Below are 9,997 nucleotides of genomic sequence, written 5' to 3'. Positions count from 1 at the left end.
TTTGCTGATTTTATGAACCCAAAAACTTTTTTTCTCTTGCTATGCAAAACCAGAGCCACAGCAGTACATTTTTTCAAAGCTCCATATCATCAAACAAACTACTAGGGCTCTCCATAACCCAAAGCTACTAAACATTTTTCTGTTTAGAGTTATAGAATGAAATGAGCGTGTCATCACAAATGTTTACACAATATTGTACCATGTGAACCGACGTCGCATGGCGTGGGGTGGCGTGGCGTAATGCTAGTCCGTTTCGACCTTTAAATCATTTCAAATAAGCGCAACGTTGCGGAAAAATATAGTAAACACGTTCTAACCTGGACAGTCTAGAACAAGGTAGCGCCGGAAACTTATATACAGAAAGATTAGAGGAGAGAGTCCGGCCTGACAACCGTAACGTTTACAGAGAAAGTGTCAGTTCCTATAAAAATAACTCTTCTTCGATAGTTATCACAGTTCTAAAAATTTATAAAACTATAGATAGAAAATTTTAGAAGTATTCTAAACCCAGATACATATTACTGTAAGTAGAATCTCATACATTCATACCAAAACAGTGAATTTGTTACATACAGTGCTATTAGTTTTACACCGGTTTGGAAGAAGAATTCGCAAAAAAAACCAGCTCTTATCAACTTGATATGAAGTGGCCTGTTTCTAAAATTAATTACGTCAAATACAAATGCTGGGACTTCTGACTACAGAAGCTCTCAGAATATAAACCCTAAAAAACATACTCATCTATACTTAGTCAACCACAATTTCCTACAAAACATCAAACCATTGTTTTTCCAGCTGTTGCTAATCTGAAAATTCCAGATTACCTAATATCACTTGGAGAACTAATCGGTCCAAAAAATATACTATTCACATCGACGCTGTCAAACAATAGAATATGAATGTACCTCACAAATAAAGATACTGTAGAACGCTTCATGACCTTTTATAAAGGGCTGATCATTATCAACAACACTCCGATCCAAGCCCGAAAGCTTATAACACCTTCCGAAAGATAAATACCCTCAAATGTATGCCCCACCATACCACAATCAGCTCTAATCGATGAACTTAACAAAATAGGTCTCAATACACTCTCACCAATGTCTTTCAAAATTAGCTCCACAATTCCGGAATACAACCACATATACAGCTTCAGAAGACAAATCTTTATTTTACCATCCACAATCCAAATACTCGATTGTCTAATGATCACACACGAGAACACCAGTTACAGAATTTATCTATACCAAGACCGTCTATTATGTTTTACATGCAAAAAACCAGGTCATACTGCAGCAAACTGTAAGAACTCCCAATTACATACTTATGAAGAACCCCAAATGACACTGAACTACCACAAGACCCCACCCAACCTTCGCGGCAGCCCCAAAATACCGAAGCCTATACTCCCCAAGCACACACCGAGAACTTATCAGATAAACATAAAAGAGATTCCGCAAAACAGCACCAAACGTAACTACGAGCAAATAATTACGCCTCCTCCTCAACCAGAAGGAAGCGAACCAGAGAACCCTAAGAAACCTTCTTTCCCCAAACCAAATAAGCCAAGTAAAAAGCCTAAAAATAAACCAGAAATCTCTACAGAAATTCTCATGGAACCAATTAGAAAAGTCATTTCAGAACAGAATCCTCCTTTCATATTGAACCACGACCAGATATCTGAACTTTTTGAAAATGTCTACGGCTCATCTGATCCAATAAGTATTATAAAGAACCACACAAATGATTTTACTGCATTAATAGACATACTAACAAAAATTTACCCTTTGAGCACAGATCTATTAAAAGCAGATGCACTAATCTCAAGAAGAAACTGTTTTCTCACCTACAAATGAACATACCAGAAACAGACCTCTCAGAAACAGAAAGTGAATCATCTCAAACAAATATTCACTAACTAAACCAATAATTTACTTTAATATTTTTTTCTTTTTTCTCTATTTTCTCTCTGTATTCTCATGGACCTTACATCTATTCTACAATGGAATATCAATGGTTTTTATAACAACTTACCAATGTTGCAAACCATCCTATCCAAACAGAAATGCGAAGTTATTTGTCTTCAAGAAACCAATTTCAAACACAATAACAACGAACCGCTCAGGCAATTCAACAGCTTCTACAAGAACCGAATAAATACTGAAATAGCTAGCGGAGGAGTAGCAATATTTATAGCTGCGTAAATTACGATCCTTACAAACCTTGAAGCCCTAACTATCGAACTACATACTAATTCAAAAGTAAATATCTGCAATGTATATATTCCTGCAGCATATAAGTAGATGCTAAAGAATTAGATGAATTATTGGAACAAATTCCTCAAGCTAGAATAATAGTCGGAGACTTCAATGCCCATAACACCATGTGGGGATCCACATCTAAACCACAGAGGTCGCTTACTAGGAGATATTTTTGATGACGCAAATCTCTCCATTATAAATGATGGGAAACCCAACTAGATTTAACATACAATCAGGACAGGGTTCATGTATTGACCTCACTATCTGTTACCCAACTTTGACTCCGGCTATTTCCTGAGATCGGCTGGACTATACCCACAACAGTGACCACTATCCAATCGTTATTCATAACAATAGAAAACCAAATCACAATCACGACATATCCAAAATGGAGCTTAAAAAAAGCGGAGTGGGCTCTTTTCAACACAATTAACTCAAATAGTTTGACAACTTCATTCCAACATAATTCCAACAGATATAGAAAACATTATTAGTATCTTTCGGCGAGCAGCAAACATATCAATCTGAAGAACTACGCGCCTGAAACGACGCAATCCTGAGCCGTGGTGGAATAGCGACTGCGAATCAGCAATTAGGAGCAACAAAAAAGCTTTCAATAGATATAAAAGATACAATACACCAGCAAACAAAATCGAATTCTTGAAAACTCGAGCCGAAGCTAGACGTACAATAAAAAATGCTAAACGCAAATACTGGATAGAATACGTCTCTACAATAAATTCTGAAACACCCATGTCGGAGGTATGGGAAAGAATGAGAAAAATATCAGGACTCTACAAGCAACATAATATACAAATGCTAGAGAAAGACGGACACACAACCACAGATAACTCTAAAATAGTCTCAACACTAGCTACCACTCACAAAAATTGCTCGATCACATTACGCAATTACGATGATACTGTTATTATTCATAAGAGAAAGGAAAAGGATGAGATATTGATACAGTTCGATGAAAACGAACCCATTAATTTACCCATTACCACCCAAGAATATAATGAAGCTCTTTCAAGCCTGAAAGAAACGTCACCAGGACCAGATGAAATATACCTTAACCTGTTCAATACCATTTGGCTGCAGCATAACTTTCCTGAAAAGTAACATGAATCCATAATAATTCCTATACTAAAACTACAAACCATTAGAATCCATCCTGAACCCTATAGACCTATATCTCTCACATGTGCTATGTGCAAACTAATGGAAAAAATTATAAACAACAGATTGCTCTGGACTCTAGAAAAACGAAACCTTATTATACCGGAACAAAGCGGATTTAGACAACATAGATCGGCCCTGGATAATATAATGGACTTGGAAAGTGAAATCATCGAAGCATTTGCCCTAAAAAACAGCTGTTTAGCTATTTTCCATGACATTAACCGAGCTTTTGACATTACAAGGCATGATTACATCATAAAAAAATTATACGAAGTCAACATACATGGTCACTGCTTGGTGTTTATCAAAAACTTTCTGAGAAATCGAACATTTAAAGTAAAAACCAACGGCACCAACTCCGGTAAACATATTTCAATAATGGTATACCCCAAGGATCAATCATAAGTCCCACACTCTTTATCATCGTAATCGACGACATCCTGAAAAACTTAAAGTTACCAGTAAAAGCTAGACTATATGCAGATGACTTGGTTGTTTACCGTAAAGGAAAAAATATTGAAAACCTCTTCTCACTAAGTCAGGCTTTTATCCATAACTTAGAACTGTGGTCAAAAAACAGGTTTTACTTTTTCAACTACAAAGACCCGCTACATTCTTTTCTCAAGACAAAAGAACATACCAAACGTACCGGTATTGAAACTTTATAATGAAGACATAAAAATGGAAACATCAATAAAATTTCTCGGTATACTATTCGACCACACATTAAGCTGGTACTATCGTATTAGAAATCTTCTCCTAGCTTGCAACAAACGATTAAACTTACTGAAAATGCTAACGAACAAAGAATGGGGTGCAGATCGACAAACATTACTAAAATTATACCGAACACTTATTCGATCAAAACTAGATTATGGATCAATTGTATTTTGTATATCTAATAAATCGCTTCTGAAAAAACTCAGCCTTACGTTTAATAACAGGTGCATTCAAAACAACACCAGTAGAAAGTCTGTACTGCGAATCAGGGGAACCATCCTTGGGGGACAGAAGAATATATTTGTGCCTTACATATGCTGCTAAACTAAAATCCAATCCAACCCTCCAAAACTGTTCTTCTAAGAAATTCCCAAATCTTTTTTCAAATAAACCCAGAACCCCCCAAACGTTTCTATGCTAGAATTCGAATTAAATTTCGTTATTCCCGAATGCCTTCCTATCGAGTCTTCTCAGACTCCACCACGGACAATAGAAAGCACCAAATTCATTACCCATCTCACCTCTTTGGACAAACACCACACCAACCATAAGCTAATCGAAGGACACTTAAATAACATACTCAATGAGTACAAAAACTTTGTACATATATCAATATACATCAATATCTCAAGACGGTACGGGGATCGCAATCATTACACCAACCTCCAAATATATGATAAAAGCTCCTCAAACCCTATCCACTTTCACTGCTGAATTATATGCAAAATATCGAGCTACACACATCGCCGTTTCATCAAACGAACCTAATCAACTCATACTCACAGACTTCCTTAGCTGAATCCAAAGTCTTCCCATCGAGATGTAAACGAGCAGTAATCATCATGCTGAGAAAACCCAGAAAAGATCCCAATTCTCAACGAACAAACAAGAGCTCCGAATACAACACCAGCAGAACAGTTCGGAGAAACCACAGCACCGAACAGAAAATCTTGAGACTAGTAGAATGTACTAATCTAGGTTTCAACCTGAAATAATCCATAGGGATGATCTTCCTAGACATAAGCAAAGCTTTTTATCAAGTGTGGCGCGAGGGTTTGCTTTACAATATGAAATAGGGAGGATACACTAAACATTAAACTTCCGAGCATGTACCTCAAAGACAGGAAGTTATAGGTGAAATCGGAGAGCAGCAGGCGGGAATACCGCAAGGAGCAATACTATCACCGATGTTGTAGAACATACCCACAGCGGACATCCCAAAAACGAAGAATACCATGACACCGCTATATGCGGACAATACCGCAATAGCAACGAGGTGAAAACATCACGAAAATACTCCAAAACAAGATATACGAATGATGAAGAGACAAGCCGTCCTCTACTAGAAAAGAAAGAGCCACTGACCCGACCATAACATAAAAAACTAACGATGTAGAAATTCAGGGAACCAAAATGGCCAAATATCTAGGCGTAAAGGTCTCAGAAGTATAATCATACCAATTATGACGTAGGCCTCGGTTGCATGGGGATATGCAAATCGAGCTACAGGCCTAAAAACGCTGAGACAAGCATCAAATTTCCACTGGACAAGGAGAAACGAAAAAGCTATACGGAAACACGAAACCGAATAAAATATTGGACACTATGGACGACAGGTCGAAAAAGCTGGCAACACCTCACGAGGAATTAAGGAAACTCATGAGGTACATCAGGAAAGATTATAGAAGGCCAAGAAGACAACTGGATCGATAGATTTGTAAGAAATATCAAAAATACAAAAGAAATAACAAAACCACACATAAATAAATAAGAAATAAAATACAAAAAAAACAGAAAATAAAAAAAATCCTTCCAAGATCCTAGATTTTCGAATTAATCCACGAGAGGGCTTCATAAGCAAGTGCTGAGTTATCGATTGGAGACGAAGAAGGCGAGACACCACTCGAACTAGATTTTTTCTTGTCGAAAAAGGTTGGAAAGGATTTTTTTGAGGCAGCAAAAACACACTCAGAAATTAAGACGTCCAGACAACCAGGAAGAAAAAAGTGTATAGCCACCACGCTAACTCTTAACGGAAAGATAAGACCTCAAGAATCTTCCACAAAACTCAGGAAGAGGAAGTAGTCTACGCACGAAACTACGACGCGAATTTACAATTTACAAATCGAATTTACAGCATATCTCATCTAAAAATGAACCCAAATTTTTCAAACTTCAATATTAGTTTATTTAAACCTTAAATAACAATTTCAAAAAAAAATTTTTTCAATCAATAAATTAGATCGTTGCTAAATTAAGGATTAATAGAGTTTTATATACAGAGAATACTCCTCTGGAGACAAATAAAACAACAAATAATTAGCCTAATAATTTGAATGTGTGCTGGAAATAGGTGAAGTTTCCCAAGCCGGTTCTATGATGTAATCACGAGTATCGGGTTTTCGAATACGGTATTGAAATTTCCAAGGAGGTGGTTTCATGGGTAGTACTCGACCACTTGGTAGTACGTGTAAATTATATAACCAATATAATACGTGGGTAGCAATCCAAGCGACAAAGGTTACTTCGTGGTGTCTAGAATAAAATATTATGACTCGTTATATTATTGATATTTATTATTGTAATTACTAGATTATCTTTAATACTACTTGAAACATATAATTTAAAACTCTCTCACCATTCGAAGTTCATATTGTGAATATTAATGATAAATTTAATTCTAAAAATTAGTGGTATGATCTCGTATTTTTTTTACATGAAACACTTCGAATATTGGACTTAAAACCGAAATCGAATTAACGTAATATTAAATTTTGTAATATTAAATCCAATTTACATTCAGACAGTAGCCGACAAATCAATAAACACCTAAATAAATGAAATCATGCCCAACAGCTGCACGAGAAGTGATTCTAAATCTCCCACTTCTTCACATAATGGCAGAGAAAACAATACTTAGAATGTTCAGACGTAATCATCAAAGAAAAACCGTCTCTAAATAATGACCAAACCTGGAACATGCCTCAGGATGATTCGCCGAAAAAGCTTAGCTTCGAAAACAAACATTTCCTTAATACTAAGCTGTAGAAATAAGTAGGATAAAGAAATGCTATTAAATGGTATACAGACAGATCTAAAGCAGCAAACAGAACTGGAATAGAAGTAAACGGGCCCAGAACCAAAAACTCTGAAAGTCTGTGCAACACACCAAGCACCACCACAGCATCTAGAGAGTAAATCATCATCCTGTCCGATAGCCAATCAGCCATTAGAGCTCTAAGCTCAAATAGTTACCCTACAACAGAAATGAAACAGCTGATAAACTCGTTAAATCGAAGGTTGACAAGTCCTTCATGGGATCAGAATAATAGAAAAAGCATTGGAAAAGATAGTAACAAAACTAATTATGGGAACAATCCACAGGAGCTGAGACACGCAAAGACTCTCCTGGGAAACTTTAACCAGAGAAGATCTGCTGAATGTATCAACCTAAGTAAGATCAATCTACGAATACTAACAAGGGTCCTATCAGAGCACTGTCGCCTCAATAGATACCTGAAGACCCTTACTGGTTTTCGAAAATATATTTCTCGATTTATTGGTGAGAGTGCAGTCAAAAAAACTAAAACATCGACATCTTCGGTCACAACAATATTTTCGGATTTTAAATTAATAACAATTATTTTCTGCTAGGCAAGAAAATATGTCATTTTCTGAAAGTGTTTCTGTCTCCTCTCCTTTTCAACATTTAATCCGAAGAAATATTCAGAAGAGAACTGGCAGAATTATCAGATGGTATGAAAATACTCGGAAGAGAAATCGCCAACATTAGATATGCCGACGACACAGTGATTATAGCAAATAACAATGAAGAGCTACAAAATATGCGCAGCAAGTGAAGAATATGAATATATCAAAAACAAAACATATGATTATTAGCAAAAGGTAGCATCCTCCAGTACGCACTAACGATAAACTGTCAAGGTATAGATCGATTAGAAATGTACATATATCTCGGAACCACAGTAAACGCAAAATGTGGCTAGGAATCATAAATACGAACACGGATAGAAAGAGCTCGAGCAGAGTTTAACACCATGGAACTAGATACCAGCAAAGATATTATTTTTACAACTAAAATTAAGAGTAGTCAGGTGCTACATATTTTCTGTTTTATTCTATGGTGTAGAGGCTTGGACTTCAACCGAGACTACTTTTAAATGATTAGAATGTGAATATATCGGCGTATTTTGAAAATATCCTGGACGGAACACATCACTAACATGGAAGTTATGCTTATACATAGTTGCACAACGTACTCCAGTGCTCCAATGTCATCTGTTTACACACGCGGTAAACAAGATAAGGTTAGTCTTGTTAATTAGCCAACGTTCGCAACGGACGAGGCAATGAAAGAAGAAGAAAGTGTTTCTATCTATAAGCCTACTCTTATTTTTGATATTCACTAAAAATTTATTTTGTCCAATCTTAAGTAACGTGCTTTTATCAAATATTAAGTCATTATATAACTTTCTATGACGCGTCCTTTCCATCGAATTTGTGCTGTTTGTTCTGTAAGCATCAGATACGACATAATTGTTATGTAAATATCTACCATAGTGTCGATATTCAGCACTTTCAGACACCCTGGTCTAAAATTACTCTTCTTCTTCTTTCTAACGTGGGTGACCATAAAGTAGGCTACTGCTTGTTCATTTCCAGCAAATTTTTCCTCAAAAACCATGTCCTGCATTCTCCTCCTCATTTAGGCGATATTCCCTATGGTTTTCTTCCTTCTGAGTTGTTCTGTAATACTTTCTTTTTATATGTTTTTTTCCAGAATGTTCGCCTATGTTTCACCCACCACTTTGCTTTTTAATATCTTCATTTCGTAATCTGTCGTGAACAGTTTTGATGTCCTAATGGTATCTGGTCTTGTTTCTGCTGCGTCTTATAGTTGCTTTATATATTTTGAATAAAATAATGTAAAAATTGTGTAAAAGCTTTCGTTTTACCTGAAATGCGTCTTTTTTTGTGGCCATATAAAAATGATTCCTTTCTGTTGAAATTTGGAGGTTCTGATAAAAGATTCGGGAGTGGACACTCTCTGGTATTTGTGAGTTTGAACAGTTATACGAGTTGATGAATCGTAACTATTTGAAGGTTTGGAAACTTTCTGAAAAAACTGCGTTTTAGAATATTTGATGTTTTCTGTATTCATAGCATTCAATTTCGTTAATATTCCAAAACAACCAGAAAAGTGATCCGTCGGTGATATTACAGACATTTTGATAGATGAATTTCATATGGTATATTTGTATTCATGATATGCTGCTTCAGCAAAGCAACAAAAATTTGGTGAAACATAGAAAACACTTCGAAAAAAATTTACTATAATGACTGACATGAAGTTGATTGACATCAAATTCATTGTGTATATCAAAATATGTTAGTGTAGACTAAAATATGACGGTTCGACTGACTTTTCTTTATTAAGATTTATTTCCATAAAACAAAGAAACAAACGACGAATATCTTCTTCTTACGCGTAAGTATAAATGTTTTCATTCATTCAATTAAGTTTTCGCTCCACTTTTTTTAAGCCTCCAAAGGCTTGAAATTCGTTCTTCTGTCACAGTTTCTTATTCCTTTGAAGGTACCAGTTGTTTTCAAGCTTCCAAAGGCTTTCTAGTTCTTGTGGTGATCATTCCCTTGTTATTTTTGAGATTTATTCTTCTGTCACAGTAAACAATTAAGGGGGTGGAAGAGTTGTAATGATCCGCCCCATCAATATTCATTCGGACAGTTCAGCCTGATACAGCCTCTTCAATTCGACATTAAGCTCATTGGAATCACGCTGAAGGCTCGCAATA

The sequence above is a fragment of the Diorhabda sublineata genome, chromosome 2, assembly GCF_026230105.1.
Source record: "Diorhabda sublineata isolate icDioSubl1.1 chromosome 2, icDioSubl1.1, whole genome shotgun sequence".
NCBI classification, from domain to species: domain Eukaryota; kingdom Metazoa; phylum Arthropoda; class Insecta; order Coleoptera; family Chrysomelidae; genus Diorhabda; species Diorhabda sublineata.
This window is presented reverse-complemented; position numbering follows the sequence as displayed.